Source organism: Haemaphysalis longicornis, unplaced genomic scaffold (genome assembly GCF_048455015.1).
Source record: "Haemaphysalis longicornis isolate Haplotype H1 unplaced genomic scaffold, Haemaphysalis longicornis Haplotype H1 scaffold_11, whole genome shotgun sequence".
NCBI lineage: Eukaryota > Metazoa > Arthropoda > Arachnida > Ixodida > Ixodidae > Haemaphysalis > Haemaphysalis longicornis.
Genome location: NW_027526214.1, coordinates 119,328,117 through 119,353,193, shown reverse-complemented (window position 1 = coordinate 119,353,193; position 25,077 = coordinate 119,328,117).

Genomic DNA, 25,077 nt, shown 5'->3' with positions numbered 1-25,077 from the left:
AGAATGTGATAGCCCGTGCGGCATGAAAGTAAAGAATGAAAGACGCGCTTCGTTTGGAACGCAGATAACACAGCCGGGCGTGGCCAGGCAGTAAAAACAACCAATAAATAAACAAACCCATACATGGTTCGCGGCATTACCCCCCTCTAAGAGTGCATCGACCCGATGCTAAAATAAAAGACAGACCGAACAAACCACAAAAAAGTCCGCTATCTTGCATAGTACGGTTTCAAGCGAACCACGTGGACGACTTCGGGCCGCGTGCGGCGTCGTGATGTTCCGGAATCACCGTCGGTGATCACCTTGAAGGTAAGCTGGCCGACACGTCATAGAATCTGGTAGGGTCCGAAATACCGTCGCAGAAGTTTCTCACTCAGTCCGCGTCGTCGGATGGGAGTACAAACCCACACAAGATCCCCTGGGCGGTACTCGGCGGCTCGGCGTCGGAGGTTGTAGCGGCCGGCATCCACTAGCTGCTGGTCCGTTATACGAACTCGAGTGAGCTGGTGGGCCTCCTCCGCACGCTGAAGACATCCTTGGACGTCGGCGTTCAGGTCATCGTCTTCCACGTGCGGTAGCATGGCGCCAAGCATTGTAGTCGGCCGTGTTCCGTGGACGAGCTCGAACGGTGTCATCTGCGTGGTTTCTTGTATAGCCGTGTTGTACGCCAACGTGACATACGGGAGCACTTCCTCCCAGGTCTTATGTTAAACATCTACGTAAATGGATAGCATATCCGCAATTGTCTTGTTCAAACGTTCCGTTAGTCCGTTCGTTTGGGGGTGGTACGCCGTCGTTTTTCGGTGATCCGTGTTGCGTTAGCGTAAGATTGCTTGCATGAGCTCTGCAGTAAAGGCCGTTCCGCGGTCCGTGATGAGGACTTCAGGGGCTCCATGTCGCAGCACAACTTGTCCTATGAAAAACTTTGCGACTTCTTGTGCAGTCCCCCTCGTAAGAGCGGTGGTATCCGCGTAGTGCGTCATGTAGTCTGTTGCTACGACAATCCACTTGTTCTCACATCGTGACGCGCGGAGCGGGCCGGGAAGGTCCATTCCAATTTGTTGGAAGGGCCTTCATGGGACGGCGATCGGCTGCAGAGTCCGGCGGGTCTCGTCTGTGCTTCTTTCGTCGCTGGCAGTCACGGCATCTCCGGACGTAGTGGGTGATCTCAGAGGTAAGGCGGGGCCAGTAGAACCTCGCCTTGATTTTTCCTATAGTGCGGCCTGTGCCGAGATGTCCGGAAGAAGAGTCCTCATACCAAACTTCCAAAATTTCATCACGAAGGTCCCCGGGGATGACCAGAAGGTAATTCGTTCTCGTTCCAGGGCTGAAATTTTCTTCACGACGACAGAGTTTCTCAGGCTGAATGCTGGGAAGTTGCGTTTGAAGGTCCTAGGAACGGCGACGTTGAATCCGTCGAGGTAGTCGATTGTGACGCGTAACTCGGGGTAGGCACGCTGCTGGGCTACTAGGTAGCTCTCCGTCACGATTCCGAAGAATGCGCTGTCTTTATCAGAGTCTTGTGGTGGCGGGTCGAGGGGGGCGCGGGACAGGCAGTCGGCGTCGGAGCGTTTCCTCCCGGATTTATAGACTACTGTAACGTCGAATTCTTGCAGGCACATGCTCCACCTACCAAGACGGCCAGACGGGTCCTTCAAGTTGGCGAGCCAACACAGCGCATGGTGGTCTGTCACAACCTTAAATGGTCTTCCATACACGTACGGGCGGAATTTTGAAATGGCACATATATTCGCGAGGCATGCTTCTCAGAGGGTGAGTAGTTTTTTTTTAATGCGGAGCATTTCTTATTCTCGCCTGGTCCTCCGTCGTTGATGGCGGCGCCCTCCACACGCTCACTGCGCATGCGCAACTCTCCTCCTTACACCCACAGCTCCACGATACTACACTATAAAAAAAGAAATAGTTAGCGACGCCCGGTTTCGATCCCACGACTCTCTGACCGCAACGGGAGGGACGCGGTGCTCTTCTCACTACGCTACAAATCCGGGACAGGAGCAAGTGCTACAAACGCGTCTCATGTCCTTGACTCATTCAAACTAGGTCAAGAAGCAACTGATACAACGAAAGCATGCGAAGCTGAACGTCAACGGAAACGATGAAGTTAGAGAGGGATGCTGAATTTCCCGTGAACGTCAGAGGGGAATCCTGAATTTCCCGTGGGAAAGCTGTAGCGGGAAGCACCACGCGCCTTGCAGCTCAACCAGCCCCGTCCGTATCGCCTCTGATGCTGATTGTGGCAGGATGCCCCTAGAGGACGGTCAACCAAAGAATCCATCACGAGATAGGTCCGCCTTGAACCACCGTCGTCATCTTCCCGTAGCGGAACGACCGAAGAAGAAGAACGAGAAGACAAAGCTGCGAAGAGGAGGGCGTGTACATTGCTCTCAGCCGGTGCACCAATGTCAACAACCTTTACCTCACCAAAGCTGATTGATTGATTGTAGGGTTTAACGCGCCGACGCAACGCAGGCCATGAGGCGCGCCGTAGAGGAGGGCTCCGGATTAATTTTAACCACCTGGGGATCTTGAACGTGCGCCGAAATCTCGTGCACACGGGCTTTTTGCTTTTCGGCTCCATCAGAAAAGCGGCCGCCGCAGCCGGGAATCGAGCCCGCGACCTCGTGCTCAGCAGCGCAACGCCTTAGCCACTGAGCCACCGCGGCGGGCACCTCACCAAAGCTGACGGAGACTACCGTTTCTACCACAGAGACAACATCGACAAGAACATGATGGACGATTTTCGGCGCCTCTAGAACCACCGCCTACTCACCGTAACACAACAGCACTTGCGTGCCTTTGCCACCGGTGTGGAACCGGACGCGGAATTCCCTCTGGGGCTAGTAAAAACCAGATCACTCAACATAACGGCAACACAATGGAACCACAGGGAACCGCCACGATGCTTCGCATCCTCATCAGGGTTCCCCACGGGAAGATGCTGTAATTTTTTCTTCCTTGGACAGACCACGGCTGGCGTAGGCGATTACTTTTTCGCACTCGCTTTACTTCTGGACGAGGACGGCACACAAGCTATATCACTGGTATCCGTGTGAATTTCCGTTTTGGCGTTTTCGTCGAAATGAGCAAGGACGGGCGGGCTTTGCAGGCGTTGTTGTAGTTCGCAGAACACTTCCTCTTGGGCACTTTCCCAGCTGAAAGTCGTGCTATCTTTCGTCAAGCGTGTGAGTGGCTCTGTAATGCGTGCGAAGTGTGCGTCGAAGCGCCGGTAGTATGCGCACAGTCCGAGAAATCTGCGCAGGCCCTTCTTATCTTTCGGTCTTGGGAAGTTCGCTATGGCTGAAGTTTTCGCCGGTTCAGGCAGGACTCCGGTGGCGTTGACGGCATGGCCAAAAAACTTGAGTTCCTCGTACGCGAAGCGGCACTTTTCAGGCTTCACCGTTAACCCCGACATACGGATGGCCTCGAGTACCGACTGCATCCTTGCAAGGTGTTCGTCTAAAGTCCGGAGAATACCACAACGTCATCGAGGTATACGAGACAGATGTGCCACTTCAGGCCAGCTAGCACAGTGTCCATGACTCTTTGGAACGTTGCTGGTGCGGTGCATAGCCCAAAAGGCCTCACCTTGAACTCGTATAGGCCGTCCGGGGTGATGAACGCAGTCTTCTCTCGATCTCTCTCGTCCACTTCAATTTGCCAGTAGCCTGTCTTCAGATTCATCGATGAGAAGTACTTCGCGTGGCAGAGGTGGTCGATGGCGTCGTCGATTCGTGGCAGGGGGTACACGTCCTTTTTGGTGATCTTGTTCTATCGCCGGTAGTCAATGCAGCACCTCAGCGTGCCGTCTTTTTTCTTCACGACCCCGCACGGGGCACCTTGAGTATTCATGGTGACGGTGAGCAGCGACACCGCGGACCCCGAGCTCCCAACATAAGCCGTGTCCAACCGTGGCGACATGTTTAAAGGTGAAGGGTAGAAGCCGTAAACGGTGGCCGTCGGAGCCTTGGTCAAGCTCCGGCCGATGGGCTCCCTGTCTGTCTACCAGGCAGGGAGCTCCGGGACCTCTTTGACTACCAGGGTAAGGTCAAAGGAGAAAGTACCCCCGTCTCCCTACTTTTTTCTATGCCATATGGATAATTCAAAACCCCCCCCAAACGTGATCGGCCCCCGAAAAGGGGCCGCACCGAAGTTCCTTTTCCATCCCTACCAACCATCAACACTCCGAAACCTGACAACTATCCCCGGTTTTTGGTCCTTGAATCAGTAGATAAATCGAAACCCGTCTCCTCCCAGTCTGTATTCCTTGTCTCCAAGTTCCTTGAAGGAATCATTGGCAAATCTTTCGAGGCAAAAAAACTACGAACAGGCGAAGTACTAGTTGAAGTAAAAACTCAGCAGCAGTCCGCAATCCTCCTGAAACAAACCCGCATGGCAGATCTGGAGATCAAGGTGACACCCCACCGCAGCCTCAACAGCTCTCAGGGTGTGATCTCTGAGGCAGATTTCATTTCTGAAACCGATGCCGACCTTTTGGAAGGCTTAAGGGATCAGGGCGTCACGGCTGTAAAGCGCATATTCATACGCCGCGATGACAAACAAATAGCCACTAAACACATTATCATGACCTTCGATAGATCCATCCTTCCAGAATCTATAAATGCCGGGTATATACATTGCAATGTCCGCCCGTACATCCCGAACCCACGGCGCTGTTTCAAGTGCCAACGGTTCGGGCATGGCACAAACTCTTGCCGTGGCCGACTTACCTGCGCTAAGTTCGGTCAGCATGACCATCCCTCAGAAAATTGTGAATCCGAAACCTTCAACTGTGCCAACTGCCAGGGATCCCATGCAGCGTACTCGCGAAAATGTGAAAAGTTTAAGCAGGAGAAACAGATAATTAATGTCAAGGTAACAGAGAACATCACCTTCCCAGAGGCGCGGAAGAGGTTCGCCTCTTTCCCCCTGGGGAGGTACGCCGACGCAGCTCGCCGGGGGGCGGAGCGGCGTCTTGTTTCGGCGGGGACCCAGTACCGCGAGTTGGACTTGGTCCCGCTCCCGCCCCCCCCCCCCCCCTGGGTTGCCTCTGGCAGCCCAACCCGCCACCGCACCGCCTGCTAAGTCAGCAGCGGCTGTGGTGGCATCCACGTCCGTTGGGGATGCTGCTGCACCCTCTGTTTCCTCCTCTCCACCGGCCCGAAGCACATGCGAGGGCCCGGAGGAGATGGAGCTGGAGGAAACCGCAGCAGCTCTCACCTCCGCCGCACCGCCTGTGCCACCCGGGGCGCTCCTGACGCCCTCGGCGGTCGCGGCCAAAACGAAGGGCACCGCAAAGGGTGCCAGGTCCGGGGGGTCCGGTACGCCGGGTACCCCTTCCAAATCAGATGATGACTTGGATGTGGGACCCTTCCTGTCTGCTTCGCAGCGGAAGGAACGGGTCCCCCCATCTAAACCTCCAGAGGAGGTAAAGAAACCCCGTCCAAGAGTCCAAGCCCCGAAAGACCACACATAAATAGTCACACTCCAGTAGCTCTAATACATAATAATGGGAAGAGAAAATATCGTTCAATGGAACTGCAGAGGCCTTCTAAATAATCTTGACGACGTCTATGAGATTCTGCATGCTAATCAGCCAAGTGGAATGTGTGTTCAGGAAACACACCTGAATTCCAAGAACACAAATTTCTTGAATAGTTACCTGGTATACAGAAAGGACAGGGTTGGCTGCACACACTCTTCTGGCGGTGTGGCCATAATCGCCCGCAAATCCTTAGCATGCCACCCTGTCACCTTGAACACTATCCTGGAGTCTGTGGCAATTCGAACGGTAATATTTAATAGGTGGATAACGGTATGCTCCATATACATTCCTCCTGATGTTTCACTTTTAAGCTCTGACTTCGAGGCGCTGGTTGACCAGCTGCCCGAACCATACATCCTGACAGGCGACCTTAATGCTCACAACACTCTTTGGGGCTCTTCTCGCACGGATGCCCGAGGTCGCCTCATAGAGAAATTCCTTACATCTTCAGGAGCATGCCTTTTCAACAGTAAACAGCCTACATACCATAACATAGGACACAACACATACTCATGTCTTGACTTGGCGATTGGCTCCGCAGTTCTCTTTCCTCTTCTCGAGTGGGGTGTGGGAACTGACCCATATGGCAGTGACCACTTCCCCACCTCACTTACATATATAGATAAAGGCCCAAGCAGTTCATCTTCCCATAATAGGTTCAATGAAGCACGAGCTAACTGGAATACATTTACAGAGACATCCAAACTACACCACACATCAATAGGACACCTACACGTTGAAGAAGCTACCCAACTCCTCACGGCGCACATCCTCGATGCCGCCGAAAAGTCCATTCCCCACGTCACTGGTGCCCCGCGCAACCAGCGGAGGCCGTGGTGGAATGAGGACTGTAGGTGGGCGCGAGAGGCCCAGAACAATGCGTGGGGTATCCTTCGTCGGTACCCCACGTCGGGAAACCTCCTCTTGTTCAAACGGGCCAAGGCATTAGGAAAACGTGTGCGCCGTGAGGCAAAACGAGAGAGTTGGCGTACATTCATAACATCAATAAACTCCTACACAGACACACGGAAAGTATGGACACGTATACGCAAACTCAAAGGACAACAGACACACAGCCTGCCCCTGGTCAGTACAACAGGGGACACTCTGGAAGACCAGGCTGACACACTCGCACAACACTTTCAACACGTGTCCAGTTCAGCACACTACACGAACACTTTCCTGAAACATAAAGCCTCTTGTGAAAAGAAGTCCCTACACGACAACAACAAATCACAGACTTCGTACAACTCCCTGTTTTCACTACATGAGCTGAGGGCTGCTCTGAGCACATGTAAACCCTCAGCTCCAGGCCCAGACCACATTACATATACAATGATACAGAACTTACACACAGACACTCTTGTAACACTTCTTCATCTTTTCAACAAGATATGGCTTTCGGGGCACATTCCAAAGTCTTGGAGGGATACCATAGTTGCAGCATTCTTGAAAGAAGGGAAGGACCCTTCTTCTCCCGCTAGCTATCGACCCATTGCCCTGACCAGCTGCCTGCGCAAGCTTCTCGAGAAGATGATAAACCGGAGGCTCGTGTACTTTTTGGAGTATAACGGCCTTCTCGAGAGCTGCCAGGCAGGCTTCAGGGCGGGGCGATCCACGAATGATCAACTTGTGGCACTAGAGTCATATATTAAGGATGCCTTCGTGCATAAACAGTTCTGTTTAACTGTGTTTTTCGACCTAGAAAAGGCCTATGACACCGCTTGGCGTTATGGGATCCTTACTGACCTGAAGTCATTCGGTGTTTCTGGTGATATGTTTAACACCCTTGCTAGCTATTTGTCGGAGAGAACCTTTCGCGTCAGAGTTGGTTCTGCACTGTCAAAGGTACACGTGCAAGAAAATGGCGTGCCGCAAGGCGGAATTCTAAGCTGCACTCTCTTCATAGTAAAAATGAACTCCCTTGGGAAGGCACTGCCGCCTACAATTTCTTACTCCATGTATGTAGATGATGTGCAGATATCTTTTAAATCATGTAATATGTCCATCTGCGAACGTCAAGTCCAGCTCGGCGTCAAGAAGCTTGCCGGCTGGGCAGACAAGAATGGTTTTAAAATTAATCCCGGAAGGAGCTCTTGTGTTGTATTCTCCAGGAAGCGTGGGGTCCACCCGGACCCAGACATCACTCTTGCGAATGTGCCAATTCCTGTTAACAAGGAGCACAAGTTTTTAGGCATTTTATTCGATGAAAAACTTACATTCATTCCTTATGTCAAACAGCTTAAATGTAAATGCCTAAAGGCAATGAATATTCTTAAGGTTCTCTCACATCAATCTTATGGGGCCGACAAACAACTCCTGCTGCGCCTGTACACAGCGTTGGTGGGGTCCCGGCTCGACTACGGCAGTGTCTTGTATGGGTCGGCGACAAAGACCGCACTGAGAATGCTCGACCCAGTGCTGCATCTTGGCCTTCGCCTCTCATGCGGCGCTTTCCGCACTAGCCCTGTCGAAAGCCTTTATGTCGAGTGCGACAAGTGGTGTCTAGGGCATCAGCGGGAGTATGTTGACCTGCTGTATGCATCTAAGATTGTGTCCCTTACCAACCATCCTTTTAATCCCATCATGAACAATACATCAAACTTGCAACTCTTTTTAAACAGGCCATCCGTTTCCTTACCTTTCTCTCTCAGAGTTAGGGAGGAGGCTTCTGCACTCACGGTCCCTCTTTCAGACACGTACAAGACACCCATTCAAAATTTCATCGCACCATGGCATCTTCGTCCTGTATCATGTGACCTGTCATTCAATCTTGTAGAAAAAATAGGGTACCCAAGAATGCAATTCTGCAGCACTTCCTGTTCCTGCAGGACAAGTACACGTGCGCAGAATTTTCCGCTCCTGGGGCGCTAGGCCTACCGCCAGCTCCTGGGCCTCCGGTAGGATTGCCGGCGCAGCAACCAACAAATGCGTCACCTGCAGGGACTGCACCACAAGATGTGAGTGCGGCCACGTGCGCTAACAACACCCAGGGTGTCATGGACCATGATGGCAGCTCGATCTCTTCTATCTCCTCTGATTCCCTCAACACTGTGATTTACGAGTATGCCAACAATGCCACACCGCCTTCATCCGAAGACGACAAATTTCAACTTGTTGTTCCATCGAAACGGCGGCGTCGAGCCTCAAAAATGTCTCTCGCTACTCCCGACAACACTGTGAATGCGACTCCCCCGAAGCATGGGCTTACTGTGATTCTGAAGCCCGTGGACTCCACTAAAATAATCACGCGCTTCAACCCTTTGGCACTAAAGGAAAGCTTAGAATCAAAGATGCCAGATGGGGTCTTGCAGCTACGGCCAAATTATAGGCTAAACCTACTTGCCATCGATACAAGAAACACTGCTGCTACGGAACACCTCCTGAAGATAACTTCCATCGGAGACATACCTGTCCGCACCTACGAGCCCCGCCCAGAGAACTGTGCTCGTGGAGTCATCAGAGGAGTGCCACAGGACATCTCTGATTCTGAACTTCATGACAACTTGCGGCAGCGAACACCAGTGCGATCAGCGCGGCGTTTGGGAACCTCTGGGGTAGTGCAAATTGTATTTGCTACTGACACGAGACCAGACTACGTAATATTGGGCTACACTCGATACCAAGTGTACGACTATTCGGAAAAACCGACACAGTGCACCCGCTGTCAGCGTTTTGGCCACATCGCAGCGACATGTACCCGCAAGCTGCGTTGTGCGCGCTGTGGGGGAGATCATGAGCTTGCGGCATGTAAGTCTGCTGAAAAGCTATGTGCAAACTGTGGCAAAACACACCAAGCCGATTTCCCTTACTGCCCAACGTTCCTGCAAGTGAAAGGCATATATCGGTACAAGAGCGAGAACAAGGTTGACTACAAGGCTGCGAAAGCGGCGGTCTTATCTAAAAAACGCTCTGGGAAGCGAAACGCGAGCAAGATTCACACAAAGGAGCCAAGTCAGCCAGTGTCTGAGTATATGGACTTTGACGTTACTGACTTTCCGCCGCTACAACCCCAGTCGTCAGACCAAGTTCCTCAAAGTCCTGCTCGGCCCGCAGGCCCACAGCAGCCTGCCTGGAAACGCTCCAACCAATTGCGCATGGGTCGTTCCAACAGAGAGCCGTCGGCAAACTCAAGCTCCTCCCTTCTTACGCTCATTGAAGCTGTACGTTCAATCCTAGCGCCTTTTTCGTCTCCTGTGGTTCAAGCCATTTTAACCCTCCTAAACACCATTACTCCGCTCTTACGGGAATGGCTGTAAACCATCTCGGGAGTAACGAATCAGTGCCCATGCAAACACTTCGAAATCGGGCAACTGTGTTTCAGTGGAATGCCTGTGGTCTGCGCTCCCGCTTGTCCGACCTGCGTCAGCTAGTTAACAAGCATAAATTCCCGGTCATTGCCATCTCAGAATCACGCCTGCGATCGGATATTCGTCTGTCGGGGTACACACTGCACCAGTCTTCGACGACCTTCGACCAGAGCAGAGTGCTACTCGGAATTCGTCAGGACTTGACCTTTGCGCTTCACACTGTCGCACAAGACGCATCCAACGAATACATTGCAGCAACAGTAAAGCATGGCCGTGCAACCTTCACCATAATAACCGGGTACGTCCCACCGAGGGCAAAATTCAACACGAAGCTCCTGGAAGACATTTTGTCCACTACACCTCCCCCGCACTTGCTCACAGGTGATTTCAATGCACACCACCCAGCTTGGGGCAGCACAAAGACTACATCAAGGGGAAGCAGTTTGCTCCGTGTTGCCAACGAAGCGGGCCTGGACGTGTTAAACACTGGATGCCCCACATTTTTCCGCGGCAAAATTTCAAGTGTGTTGGATGTCACTATGGCCTCTGCTTCCCTGCTGCCGTCCGTGTCCTGGCATTCCGATATTGAAAGCTTTGGTAGCGACCACGTGCCCACATACACAATAATTGAAGGCATTTGTGGAGGACCGTCTAAGCGGAAGGCATACTGTGTGAACTGGGACACCTACCAAAACCTATTAGAAGATAATGCTGGAGCCTTCACAACAACCGAGGAGCTCGCAGTTGCCGTTGGTCGGGCCAAATCAGAATCAACACGGCAAAGTCTACTTCCCAAGCCATGGTCTACGTTTGATGGGGACTATGAACATCTTCGCGCTATTCGCCGGAGAGCCGAGCGCCGGGCCAGAAAAACCCTACTGCCAGACGACATCCGAGCTTCCAGGCGTGCGCAGAAGCGCGTTCAGAAGCACATGGCCACGCTTGCCAAAAACCGCTGGGCCCAGTTTTGTTCTAAATTAGATCCACGCAAGCCACTGACACGCATATGGCAGGTATTCCGCAGCCTGAGAGCCCCACCCAGTCAGATTCACCCATTTTCTTCAGTAGCCCTCAAGCGTGGAGTCAGTGAAGTAGACGTCGCAGAAGAATTTTGCATAAAAGTCAGTACTCCCCAGAGCCCTTCTCTGATTCCCGCGCAGCTGACCGAGTGGCTTCCTACCACGAATGCTGTGATGATGGATGAGCCCTTTACCATCAATGAGCTATCTGCAGCGTTAAAATCTGTTAATTTGTCCACCTCGCCTGGGCCTGATGGAGTTAGCTATTCGGCTCTGCGACATCTCGGCAACAAGGCTCTTCTGCGGTTGCTGAGTATATACAACGCATCGTGGCAGACTGGCTGTGTTGAGGCAAGCTGCAAAATTGCCCGACTGGTACCGGTTCTCAAGCCGGGAAAATGTCCCACAGACATAAACTCTTACCGACCAATTGCTCTATTAAGCTGCATTGGTAAGGTAATGGAAAAAATGGTACTACAGCGGCTTGTCTGGGACCTCGAAAACAGGAATGTCTACCCGCCAGAGATGTCAGGATTCAGGCAAGGAAGGAGCAGCATTGACAATGTGATCGCCTTGGTAACAGATGTTCGTGCACAAAAGGCTGCGAAAAGGTTGACCATTGCTGTCTTCCTAGACATAAAGGCAGCATTTGACAGTGTTTCCCACGAAGCAATTAGAAGGGAGGTGGCCTTTGTAGGACTTCGAGGCCGAATGCAAGCCTGGATCGGTGATTACCTAAAGGATCGGTATGTCTACATGACAACCAAAGACGGGGACACGACACGACATGCCATCACGCAGGGTGTCCCACAAGGTGGTGTTCTGAGCCCGACACTGTTCAGTATATGTCTCATCCGCATCACAAAGGTACTACCTCAAGGAATTCACATCTCGGTGTATGCTGATGACATCTGCATCTGGGCTTCGGGCAGGAACCGCAGGCACATACGAGCAAAAGTGCAGAAGGCTCTGTTCGCCATTGAAAAATACCTCAGCAGCTGCGGGCTGCTTCTGTCTCCTGAGAAGTGCGCTTCCATGGCTTTCACCAAGCGCGATGCATCTCGATACCCACTGGAGATACACGGCGTGCAGATACCCTATGTTTGCAATCACAAATTTCTAGGCATTACAATTGACCGTTCGTTGTCCTGGGCTCCCCATATCAGGCGGCTAAAGGAGCGACTCCTTTCGTTCGTTCACGTTTTGCGGATGATGACAGGAAGCACCTGGGGCTGCTCAGTGTCAGCACTCTTGCGACTCTACAAAGCGCTTTTCGTAGGCCTCTTGCGATATAGCCTTCCAGCTTTACATGCTGTGTCCAGGACGAACTTGAAGGTTCTGGAAGGCTTGCAAGCTCGAGCACTGCGAACATGCCTGGGCCTTCCAAAATGCACTTCCACGATAGGAACCTTATGTGAGGCAAGGTGCTTTTCTGCGACCACTCTCCGTTCACAAGAATTGCTCCGTACTGGCCTTCGACATGTTTCTCGATGCTTTGCTCATCCACTGGCTGCCGCTTCTGCATCTCGCGTGGTGCAAGTCCTGCCATCTAATTACCTCCGACCCAAGCTGCCTGCTACTCCACCGTGGTTGTACGCGGCATGGGCTGTGTGCACCACTGTACCTGGAATAGGCAAAAAGTCGTCTATGCCAGCATCTGCCTTGACATATTGCGTCTTGGAGCATATCCAAACCCGTTATCCAGACCACATCCAAGTGTACACGGATGGATCCGTGGCTTCGGCGTCTTCGGCAATCGGCGTATGGATTCCGTCAGCGGGATGGTCCATTAAAGAAAAGCTCAGCCACAGAACATCCTCCACGGCAACTGAGCTAGCAGCTGTCAGAGCAGCACTTCTTTACATAAGCGGAAGACCCGCTCGGCGGTGGGTAATTCTTTCCGATTCCCGTCCAGCCTTGCAACTACTAAATAAGCCGCCTGATTGTCGCAATCAACTTGTCTGCGATATGAACGATATATTTTCCAGTGCGGTGCGCGAAGGACATGAAATTTTCCTTTAGTGGATACCAGGTCATTCTGGTATATCGGGCAACAAGATCTCCGATGCGGTCGCCAGAGAAGCCCACGACCTCAACTTCACCGTTGGAATCCCGTTTTCCAACGAGGATAGCAAAGCAGCTGCAATCGACCTAGGATGGCAACTCCAGCTGCCGGCTTGGCAGGATCCTCTGAGCAGCTATGCGCCTCTTCATGCTATAGACCCTCAGTGCGATTTCCCCTATCCACGGGGTCTGCCAAAGCGCACTGAAGGCGTGTTACACCGGCTGCGACTTAATGTGGCATACACCCGAAGCTTCTTGTTTAAGCTGGGCTGGGTAGAGTCGCCATTGTGTACAGTGTGCTCTACTACCGACACCATCAGGCACATTTTAAGCCACTGCTCGCGATATGCCACTCAGCGGGCAACAGCGTCGAAGGCACTTGTGCGACTACGACGCGGAGGTACTCTAGAACTTTCACACTTCCTTGGACCCTGGCAAAATCGTGAGGAGGCAGTGCTCGGTACAAAAACACTGCTTACTTTTCTTGCGGAAACAGGGCTGGAAGAGGTTCTGTGAACTCTCTGAGCATGTACAATTTGTATATGTGTGCATTTCTCCTCTTACTCCCCTTTCTTTCTTTCCTTTTCTTTTTCTGTCTATTTTTCGCTGTCACCTCACTTTATTCACCCCATCTGGAGTAGCAAGCCCTACCGTTAGTGGGGCTGACCTCTTCAGCTTTCATTAAAGGCTTTCTCTCTCTCTCTATAGCGACGCGTCGAAAACTGGTTCTACGGTATCTTGTGCAGCGCACGGACCAAATTTTAGAGTAAGAAAAACAAATGAATTTTCATAACAGTATTTACACGGCTGAAGCATATGGCATTTTACTCGTTACAAACCACATCATAAAACATAAAATTCCCAAGTCCATTGTGTACACAGACTCTGAAAGCGTTGTACAGGCACTGTCATTAGGAAGGTCATCTAAAAACTATGTCATAAATGCTCTTTTCAAGGTACTAATATCTGTATATGCCTCAAATCTTGAAATAACTATATGCTGGGTACCAGGGCATTGTGGAATCCCTGGCAATGAGGCCACCGACCAAATGGCTGGTGATGCTGCTCTCATGACAACAGTTGACGTTACAACAGTACCTTACACCGACCTAAAGACACACATCAGACGACAGCTTCGTAACACATGGCAATTACACTGGAGTCAACGAACAGGCAACAAACTACACATAATAAAACCACAACTTGGACGCTACATAACTGACTCACACAACAGATACACTGAAGTCGCCCTGGCTAGGCTGCGGATGGGCCACACACATGCGACGCACTCCCACCTGCTCACTGGTACTTCGGAACCCACGTGTAGCAGGTGGGGAAAGGGCCTATCCGTAGTCCACGTACTAATCACATGCAGAGCACTTGACACAACACGACACAAAAATTTCCCTGAAATATACAGACGACACATTCCTTTGCACCCATCATATTTTTTAGCCGACGAACCAATGTTGTCTAGCCAGCGTGTTTTGAAGTTTTTAGCTGAGGTGAACTGTCTGCAGCTCTTGTCATATCACGTGTAATCATCCTGGCCCTATACACCAGCCATCTCCATTGTCTTTTGTTTTGCATCACCTTTACTTTTAGTCACATGTTTTAGTATGTGCGGTCTCATCATAATTCAGTAACTTCTTCTTTGGCGCTCTTTGCCCATAGTCGGCCTTGCGCCAATAAAACCCAACTATCATCATCATCATCATTTTTTCTTCACGAGTACGACCGGTGCGGCCCACGGACTTTTCGATGGCTGTATAATGTCTTCGTTGAGCATTTCGTCGATTTGAGTCCGGATGGCTTCGCGCTCGTGTGAAGAGACGCGGTGTGGTGACTGTCGGGAAGGTTCGGGCTGCATCCTCGGTTATTATTCGGTGCTTCGTCAGAGGTGTCTGACGTAACTTTGCGTTCGACGAAAAACACACGCTGTAGCGACCCAGCAAAGCCTTTTTGCTGGGTCGCTAGTCGCTAGAGCTAGTCTTGCGGTAGCGCCGGATTCACGTCGAAGGGATGCGGAAGCTTGAAAGTATCGTCGGATGCGCGTTCAAAGTTGGCTACTGCGATCACGTCACTTGCTTGTTGCGTGTCTTCAAGGAACGCAATTTAAGCGCCCTTGTTTAAACGCTGGTACTCCTTTGTGAAATCGGTGAACAAAACGTGGGATTTGCGCTGCTAAAACCGCGCAATGCCTTATGCGACAGACACACCAAGGTCGAGAAGCAACCTTTGGTCACTCTCCACGATAGCAGCACCTTCACAGTACACGGTGACCATCAAGCTTGCGCGGGGTGGCAGCGTGACGTGATCATCGGCGATTCTTACAGCTGCACGGTGTGCGTGGTTCGATTCCGACGTCATGGAGTGATCGGAGAAAAAAGTTATCGACTTCGTGTGCTAATCGATTATTGCGCCGTTGTCCGTCAAAAAGTCCATTCCGAGAATTACGTCGCGGGAATAGTTAGGCAAAATGACGAACGCCGCTGGGTACGTCGCGTTGTCTATGGTGACGCGCGATGTGCACATTCCACTTGGCGTGGCCTCCTGCTGTGCATATGTGTGAAGCACCCCTTCTTGTCGTAACTTTCTTCAGCTTAGACACGAATGACCCGCTCATTACCGAGTAGTCGGCTCCCGTTTCGATGAGGGTGAATACGTCAAAGCCGTCGATGGAATACTGGACGTCGGACGCCGCCTTCCTCGAGTTCCGGGTGCGTCGGGGCGTCTCGTCTCGGCTTGTGCATGTTGGCGGTAAGGCACTGTGCGTCGTTGTTGTCTTCTCAGCGGCAGTCTCGGTCATGTCGGGTACGCGTCGCGCCGTGTAGCTGTCGTCGTGTTCGGGAGTCTCGTCAGGGTTAGGTCGGGTCGTCGGGATGAGGGGATGTCGTGAATCGGTGTCTTCGACGCGTCCTTGCGTCATTGGGGGGTTTCCAGTTGTTCGCCGTAGAGCAAGTTGCTTCCTTTAGCTTCCCCCGCTTTGGCTGGGGGACGTTCGACGTGAGAACTCAGCATCTCTACGGCGGTTGGGCGACTGGTATGGGTAGGGCGACGGCGAACGGTTGAAACGGGCTGGTCGACGGCTGGTGGTGGACGGGTACTCTTCGATCTCCTATGGGCACTGGCCAGTTCGGGGGCGGGGTGTGTAGACGGAGGACCCTCACAAACCGAGCCTTCTGTAGGGGCAGCGACGGTAGATGTGGTCGGCCTCTCCGCAGTGGTAGGTGGTGGTGAAAAACATTTATTAAGTCTATATACAAGTGAGAGATAGGGGCGGCCTTAAGGGCCGACCCTGTACAAACTCTAGGAGGAGTCCCTAGTCCGGGACCCCTGTGGCTTCCGCGGCGGCGCGCGCCCTGGCCACAAGGGCTCGTTGGCCCTCCAAGGTCGAGCAGCCGAGCAGGGCAGCCTCCCAGCTCTCACGGGTAGGGGGGGAAGGGGACGTGATTGGGGGGACCGCTGGGTTGGATGGGCATGCCCACACCATGTGAAAAGTATCCGCAAACGGATGGTCACAGTGTGGGCATTCCCCGGAGAAGGCCGGATTGAAGTGCTTGAGTATCGCCGGGCACAATACCGTGTTAGTGTATAGCCGTAAGAGCCAGCGCTCGTCAGCCTTAGTCAGGCCCGGCGCCGGAGGCGGAAATCGGAGCCTGTTCAATTTGTACATCGCTGTGATGTCGCGAAATGAGCTGACCGGGTTAGGTTCTGGATCGTCAAGAGATGGAGGGCGAGGAGGGTCCCGGGAATCAAGCGCGCGGGCTGAGGCATCGGCAGCCTCATTACCACCTAGTCCTGCGTGAGCTGGAGTCCAGATGACGGAACGTGTATTTGGGTGGTCCATATAATAACAGCCCTTGAGGATTCGAGCAGCGCGAATGGTGATGCGACCTTTGGTAAGCACAGCGGAAGATTGTCGGACGTTCGCCAGACGTCGGTCTTTCTTGGGGCGGGGGGTTGCGCCGCAGTTTGTCGGGCCGGTGACAGGGGACGACGGTACGGAGCCTCGTGACGATAGGGCGCTGGTGGGCGAGGGCGATGGACAGCAGCCGCGTAGGTCATGGCTTGCGGCACCCAAGGTGCTAATAATGGCGTCGTTGAAGGTCCCAGCGCTTGCTGCACTTCTTGTCTAATGACATCGGTAAGAGAAGTGACTTGTGGTGGCGGCGGCGTTGGGAGCAGTTTCCGCAGCTCCTCCCTCACTATTTCACCGATAGTCTCCTGTAGCCTATCTTCGGGAATGCGCACATTGTCGACGCAATTCGCATTGGCCATGCCAACATAGTTCCGGTCGTACTGCTTAGCACGCATTTCGAGGGCTTTCTCAAAGGTGCTGGCTTCGGTCACGAATTTGGCGACGGTCTTTGGCGGACTTTGGACAAGTCCAGCAAACAGTTCCTCCTTCACACCGCGCATTAGAAGCACAACTTCTTTTCTTCCGTCATTTCGGTGTCCGCGTGGCGAAATAGCTGCTTCCTCTCCTCAACGAATATCCCGACCCCTTCGTTGGGGTGCTGGGTGCGCGTTTCTAACAAAAGTTCGGCTCGTTCTTTCCGCACGATGGTGGAGAATGTGTTAAGGAACTCGCTTTTAAAGAGAGTCCAGTTGGTTAGCGAGCTTTCATTATTCTCGAACCACGTTCGGGGTGTATCTTCCAAATAGAAGAAAACATGGCAGAAAGTTTCTTCGTCAACCCACGTGTTAAAGATCCGGACGCGCTCCACTTTTTCCAACCGCTCCTCAGGGTCCCCTCCGGGAGATCCGCGGAACGATGGTGGTTCCCGAGGCTGTCCCAGGACGAGGGCAGGACTAGAAGCTCTGGTCATGGTGCCTGCGTTGATCATGGTGGTTTTAACGTCGTCTTATTTCTTCATGTTGTCGGGAAGCAGTCCAAACTCTAGTTGAAGACCTTGATGTCGGCGGCTGACACAAGTTGGGCTTGCTTGTCGGCTTGACGATGGCTTAGGGTTCATGTACCCAGCACCTCTACCAGATGTCACGATGCCAAAGACGACGCAGTGGTCTTGAAGGTAAACAAGTTTATTGGAGCGAACTTGTGCTCCCATAACAACTCAAAGAATACACAGGCGGCGAAGCGAGCGAAGCAGCAGTCAGCAAGGTGACGTATACGCAAGCGAGCATCGGCGATCGAATGCCACGGCGTCTGCTCTGCAGGCTTTTATCTTTCGGCGCAAGTGTTTCTGGAACCGTCGATTCACATCCAGGGCATTGTAGATCACAGAAGATTATTCTGGGCTGGCGACGCTACGACCGAAACAGTGTGCTTATCAGAATGTGATAGCCCGTGCGGCATGAAATTAAAAAATGAAAGACGCCCTTCGTTTGGCACGCAGATAACACAGCTGGGCGTGGCCGGGCTGTAAAAACAAACAATAAATAAACAAACCCATACATGGTTCGCGGCAATACCAGTGAGGGTGTTAGTTCGTGTATGAGAATGTTTGCAGACGATTGTATAATTCATAAATGGTATTCGTTGAAAAGTTTAGCGGTCAATTTCTTCGCTTGGCAACACTGGAAACGGCACAGACATGGCCGATGCGCCACGCACATGGACAAGTACCGCCAGCCCGCGTAGCCAGACGTAACGGGTGACGGCACACTCACACGGTTGCAAGGAGGAGAAGAGGGTTGGCTGATCTGGGGGCCGTGCGCACAAGGTCGCCTAGCAACAGACGCTTGGCAACAGATATGGCGGCGCACTCTCATGGTTGCCTGCATGCATTGCACGCCATCGAATACTGGCCATTGAGAAATAACCACTGATAATGCTGTTCTTCAAATTCAGAGCGATTTAGACAAAATTCAAGCCTGGTGCGAAAAGTGGGAAATGAAGCTGAACCTGGATAAAACTGTGTGTATGAAGTTTACTAGGAAAAAATAACAAGACGTCTCTCTTATACTATCATTAATACTACCCTTGCCTTGTTACAGAGTACAAGTACTTAGGACTGTTTTTCACACCGTCTTTGTTTTGGCATCGCCAGGTAGACTACAGGGTAGCTAAGGCTAGCCGAGCTCTAGGATTCCTGCGTCGAATTACCCATGATTTTCCGCAGGCTGTAAAAGCACTGTTGTATTAATCAAATGTGCGCTCTTTGTTGGAATATTCATGTACAGTTTGGGACCCTTCGACTGTGATTGACAAACAAAAACTAAAAAGGGTTCAGAACCTCGCGATGCGATATGTATTAGGCAAACGTGCGAGAAATAAAGAATACAGAGCAACATTTTCAAAACAAACATTGCAATAGGAAATATTAGAACACCGCCGAAGCAAGCTCTGTCTGAAGTTATTTCATGAAATATACTTTTCTAAAACGGGCGTTCCGTGAGAAGAGGACATAGCACCACCGCATTATACATAAGCGCGGATGGACCATGCCTACAAAGTCGAGAGTACTAATGCAACACTGCATCCTTAGCAAGTTTTTTTCCCCAAAACTATTAGGCAGTGGAATCGGTTATCGCCAGCAGTCGTGTCGTGCATTGGAAGCAACTCTTTTTACGATGCTTTGTCCGAAACTGTGCTATCAACCAAAAAGAACTAATGAGTGTGACAGGACTTTTGTGTGTGCGGCGGAAGTGTCTTTTTTGGAATGTGCAATGTGCATTTTCTTTTTTGTTAACCGTTGACCTTAGTAAGCGAAAACGGGTTTTCATGCGGTTTTGTGGTATAAAACTGCGCAGAGAAATGCGCAGTTTGTTCCGTTTTTAACGTTTGTAGTACTGAATTATATGTACCTATATTCTTTTATATTTTCACAGTGCCATATCCCAGTTGAGTGATTGCCTTTTTCTTGCGAATTCATATCTGCTGTATTTTTATTCTTCGTTTTTTTTTAGTTCGTACCCCACCCTGCTGTAATGCCTTCGTGGCGCTGTGTGTAATAAATAAATAAATAAATAAATAAATAAATAAATAAATAAATAAATAAATAAATAAATAAAAATATCATTACATAAATATAAAAAAAAAATTTTAAAAATAAATAAACAAATGAAACAAAACTGCATCACCCGCGAACAATTGACATTCAACACCAGGGGTAATAACTTCAGCAATATCGTTTATGTTTTGAATAAAAGGCAATGTCCGAGCACATTTCCAAGCAGAAAAACAAAAAAAAACATCAACATTGTCGGATAATACCCAAACTATTATGACCACTTCATTGCAATTTGTTAGATAATACGCAACCCATGTGGCCAGAATTTCCTAGAAGCCAATATTTTGCCTCTTTATAATGAGTTTGTCATGTGTAATTTTATGAAACGCCTAAATAAAGTCCACGAAATTTGCCTCGATTTGATCTGTGTTGTCGAAAGTATGTGCAAAGAAATGAAATACTCCATGCTTGGGTTGGTAGAATGCTCTTTCCAAAAGCCGGATTAGAAACTTGAGAATATTCAGAAATTGAGGAAACTTGAGAATATTGAGAAAGCCCGATTGGAAACTTGAGAATGAGGTTACTGAGGTATTCTTCATTAACCCTTGCTCCCACCGGTTCCTAGTCCAATGTCCTGAATACGTCTTGTATATATGCTGTGAATAAGATTACAGAGATTGTGTCTCCTTTTCTGACGCCCCTCCTTATAGGTATTTTACTGCTCTCCTTGTGGAGGATGATGGTAGCTGCGGACCCATTCTAAATATTCTCTAGTATTCTTACATATTGATCGTTTACACCCTCGTTCCGTAAAGTCCTAATGACTGCTGATGTTTTGACGGATTGAATTGCTTTCTCATAAAATACGAAGTGTATATATAGGGTTTCAGTATACTCCGCCCACTTCTCAGCCACCTGATTGATCGTATGCATATTGTACTTTGTTGAATAGCCTTTACGGCACCCTCCGTGTTCTTTAGGTTGACTGAAATCTAAGACTCATATTGGTCTCCTCTGTTTTCTGGTCTCTTAGTACTTCTGGCGCGGCTGCGGCGATGCTGCAACCAAGCGCTTTCTGATAGTTTATAACTTTTATATTTCCGCGAACCCGGTATGGGTTTGTTTATTTATTCTTTGTTTTTACGGCCGAGCCATGCCCGGCTGTGTTATCTGCGTTCCAAGCTAAGCACGTCTACCATTCTTTACTTTTATGCTGCACGGGCTATCACATTCAGATAAGAAGGCTGTTTCCCCTAACGTCACAAGCCCAGAATAATCTTCTGTGATCTACATTGTTCTGGATGTGAATCGACGGTTCCAGAAACACTTGCGCCGCAAGACAAAAGCCTGCAGAGCAGACGCCGCGGCATTCGATCTCCGAGGCTTGAGTGTGTACGTCACTTTGCTGAATGCTGCTTCGCCACCCGTGTAATATTTGAGTTGTTAGGGGAGCACAAGTTCGCCCCAAAAAACTTGTTTTTCTTGAAGACAACTGCGTCGTCTTTGGCAACTAGACAATATAAAGAGGTTTAGTGTATTTTGCTGACTTTCTTGTCACTTGATTGAGAACATGATCTATGGTTTAGAACCCATTCGTAAACACAGCCTTCTCCGAGTTGTTGAGAATCCAGATTGCCGCATATTCGGCCTACTATAACTTTGGCACAAAGCTTGGACACGACGGAGAGTAGGCTGATAGGTCTAAATCTTGGGGCCCTTGGTAGGTCCCTTTTAATGACAGAGAATAATGTTGGCGTTGTTCCTGACAGTGAGCACTTCTTGAATGTTTAAGCATTCCACTTAGAGTATCGCGATTTTTAACTCATATATCTGAAAGAATAAGTTATGGATAATTGATTCCACGTCAAATTTGGAAAATAGCGCAAATACGAGTAGAAAATAAAACTTTATCCTCAACTGCAATATACTAAAAGGCATGACTGACATTCAAAATCGAAATAAATAAAACGTGAAAAATATGTACAACAAGATGTACGCGAAGCCAAAGCAACACTCCGCTGTGGCATTCACTGATGTTCGCCCTTAATGTAGCAGGGTTTCGGCTGAAGCACAGCAACCCAGTGTTACTACCTCAAGTTTGACGCCTTTTCGCAATTGTGTATGCCTCTAAATTTTCGCCCATGTGGGAGCCCAAGTGGGGGAGTGCAACCAGAGGGCTTGCAGTGAACAACAAGGCGGCTGTAGGTCCCGACAAATAAAGCTTATAAGTTGTCACATAGGTGTTCTTGGGGCTTGTCTCTGTTTACCCAATGTAGACAGGAGCCCAGGAGACAGGAGACAGGACAGGACAGACAGACAGGAGACAGACAGGAGACAGACAGGAGCCCAGGAGACAGGACAGAAGTGGATTTCGCAGAGCACGTTATACCGATGGGGAACGAAGCGTGTAGTATGTTTTCCAATCATTGCGCATTTGAAGGTGCTCCACCATAAAATGTTTGGCGCAGTTTGGCAATTATGTTTGGCTCAAAAAACAGAGGGCTTTCACGTCTTTGGTGCAATTTTCTTTAGATCATGCTCCAGTTTGAGCACGTAGGGAAGCGAGGCTGTGCACACAAATATCAAGTCCTGCAACACCCACCAGAGCTTGGTGCGAGAAATTTTTAGTTACCCTCCGCTGTCAGAAAAGTAAAGTATGTGGGTACCCCTGTTGCTTGTACCTACCAATTCATGGTTATAACGTGATGGCACGCAGAGACAAATTAATTTTTAAGGGTTGACGTGCGGGTTTTGGGGGAACAAGGTAGGCACAAACCCTTCTGGCTTTAGGAGAAAACCCACAGCTTACAGAGACATCCAGAAAGGTCAACACGATATCGAGCATTCCAGAGTTTTCCGCACTGGCTTCTGAGGGCTAAGTATTAAGGCATGCAGTATGCAGGAGAAGACACGAAAGAGTTCGGGCATTTTCACTTGCGGTGGCCTGCGTAACTTGGAGCGCCCTGAAGACTTTTCCTTTTTGAGGATAATTACCAGTAGCCTTCTGGTTGAACGCTAAAGTGGTAAATGAATAATCATTATTGAAACCATAACGGACTTCTTATGATCAAGCTGGGCTGCTCCCTGCGCCCGGGGTTTTTTTGGTCCTGCTGGCCTCATCAGCTAAGGATATAAACTGGCGTTGCCCCTCCACGTCCGAGGCTCTGATTTTTGTCTACCAGGGGTTGGGGCGGTCTCGCAGCCGTGCGATGTGGTGAGGTGAAGAGCCAGTTTAGGTGCAGCAACTTCTCCATGCCTCTCACCGGTGTATGGCCCTTCGTACTCAGAACGAAAAATTTCCATGCATGACCCCATAGATATGAGGCTGAACTTTTATGGTCACCATATATGATGGCCTGCATGATCTTTATATCGAGGATTGTTTTTTGCCTTTGTCGTCACCCACGCGATGGTTTTAAAGCGAAGCCGGGAGAACGCTGCCGTGAAGACTTCATTGCTCCGTTCGCGTCAGCACACGTTGTTCAAGCGTTTGCAGGAACAAGAAGAATGGCTTCCGAATGCAGAATTCCCTGCTAATGTTTCTTTGACCTATTGCAGAGAGTGTGTTCAAATCAATAAAATCGAAGAGAGCACCGCTGATGGAGGAGATGTGGCATGGACACAAAAACGCCATTCCCCAAGTGCAGGAATTGTCGCAGGGAATAAACAAGATCGGACAACAGGCCAGAATAAGGAGTGGATTTTTCGCACCCAGTATGAACGGGGGAAATCGGTGAGAGAATGCTGGAACGCAGTAAATTTCAGAATGCTCGATAAAACATTCAAACCCGTTCTTTCACGACCGCCACAACTTGGTCTACGAAATCCGCCATATATACACTGCAGTGTACATTGAACTGATAAGGGATTCCTTGAAAGACGCCTCCGTGAGAACTAATGTGCGTGACCTCCAGAAAAAGCGCAAAGGACCAGGAAAAAGAAGCACAGGGGACTGGACAAGCGCTCACTACCAACTAGACTATTTCGAAAACCTTCTCAGCAGGTAAAGGTCACTACATCAGAAGCGCGCCTGCGCACACACCACCTGAACAGCCAGCCGCATGTGCTGCGAATGATTACTTACCGTATAGTAGGCGGAACTCGCTCTCCGGCAATGACACCGACGTCTGGCTGACAGAATCTATGGCTCTCTTTTTCATATAGTAAGCTTCCGAAAGTTCGCGTGCCACCGTGTTTCTGCTGCGGCCTAGCACCTTCAAATCCGAAAACAAAGGCACTCATTTACACTCTGCACAATGCACGGGAAGATGCGCACGTACATAACTCGTGAGAGATAGCTTATGTTCACGGGCCAGGTTCTGGACACACGGGCTGGTTTGTCCTATACAGTACTTGTCGCAGTCCAGTAGAAACTCGTAAACACAAAACACCGCACAATGCACATAGCGCATCGTTTGCTTCTTACCACAAGCCGCACCTTCTTTGCGTCGCAAGGCATACGCGCACACAACTTCGACAGCGAGCGCGGCGCTGATAAAACGACAGGAACATTGTGCCTGCTCGCCACATTTTCAAGGTTGTGTGTCAGTTTGTGTTATGCTATCACCTCGTGCCCCGTCGCCTTCCTTTGCCTTTCTTCTTCCCTGATCCTGCTTTTTAGTTCCTGCACCAGGGATTCCCCAGTCACCACCAGAATGGTGTTTGGATACCCTGACGACTGCAACCTCTGAACCTGCTGATGAAAACTTGTGGGAGCCGCATGGTCGCAAGAGTTTTGCATTGCGGATTCTAGACAGAGTGCTGCACTTGCTCATTTTACCATCTTTGAGTTAGCCGAAATAACTACACCAGTGGTTTGCGGGAGCACGAGTTGTAAGCACAGTGTACATAAGTTTGCAGCATAGAATATTTAGGATCTAGAAACTGCAAGTGCCCCTCGGCAGACAGCTCTCGTGTCTCATAGATAAGCATTTTTCCATATCATTAAAGTGTGCAACACTTCTTTAAAACCATCACTAAAATCGATAAACCCAACATTTCAACATCAATTAGCAATATTCTACACATCTAAACACCTTAAGCACTTTGCTTTCATTAAAAGCACTGCGCAGACATCTGCCTACAGCCGACAAAAATATTACCGCGGAAGAGAAAGAGAGAAGGAATACGTAAGATGATCGCAAAAAAATATCAATCATTGGATGCCATACGGTGTTTCTTATCGAACAATTGCCAATACGTGA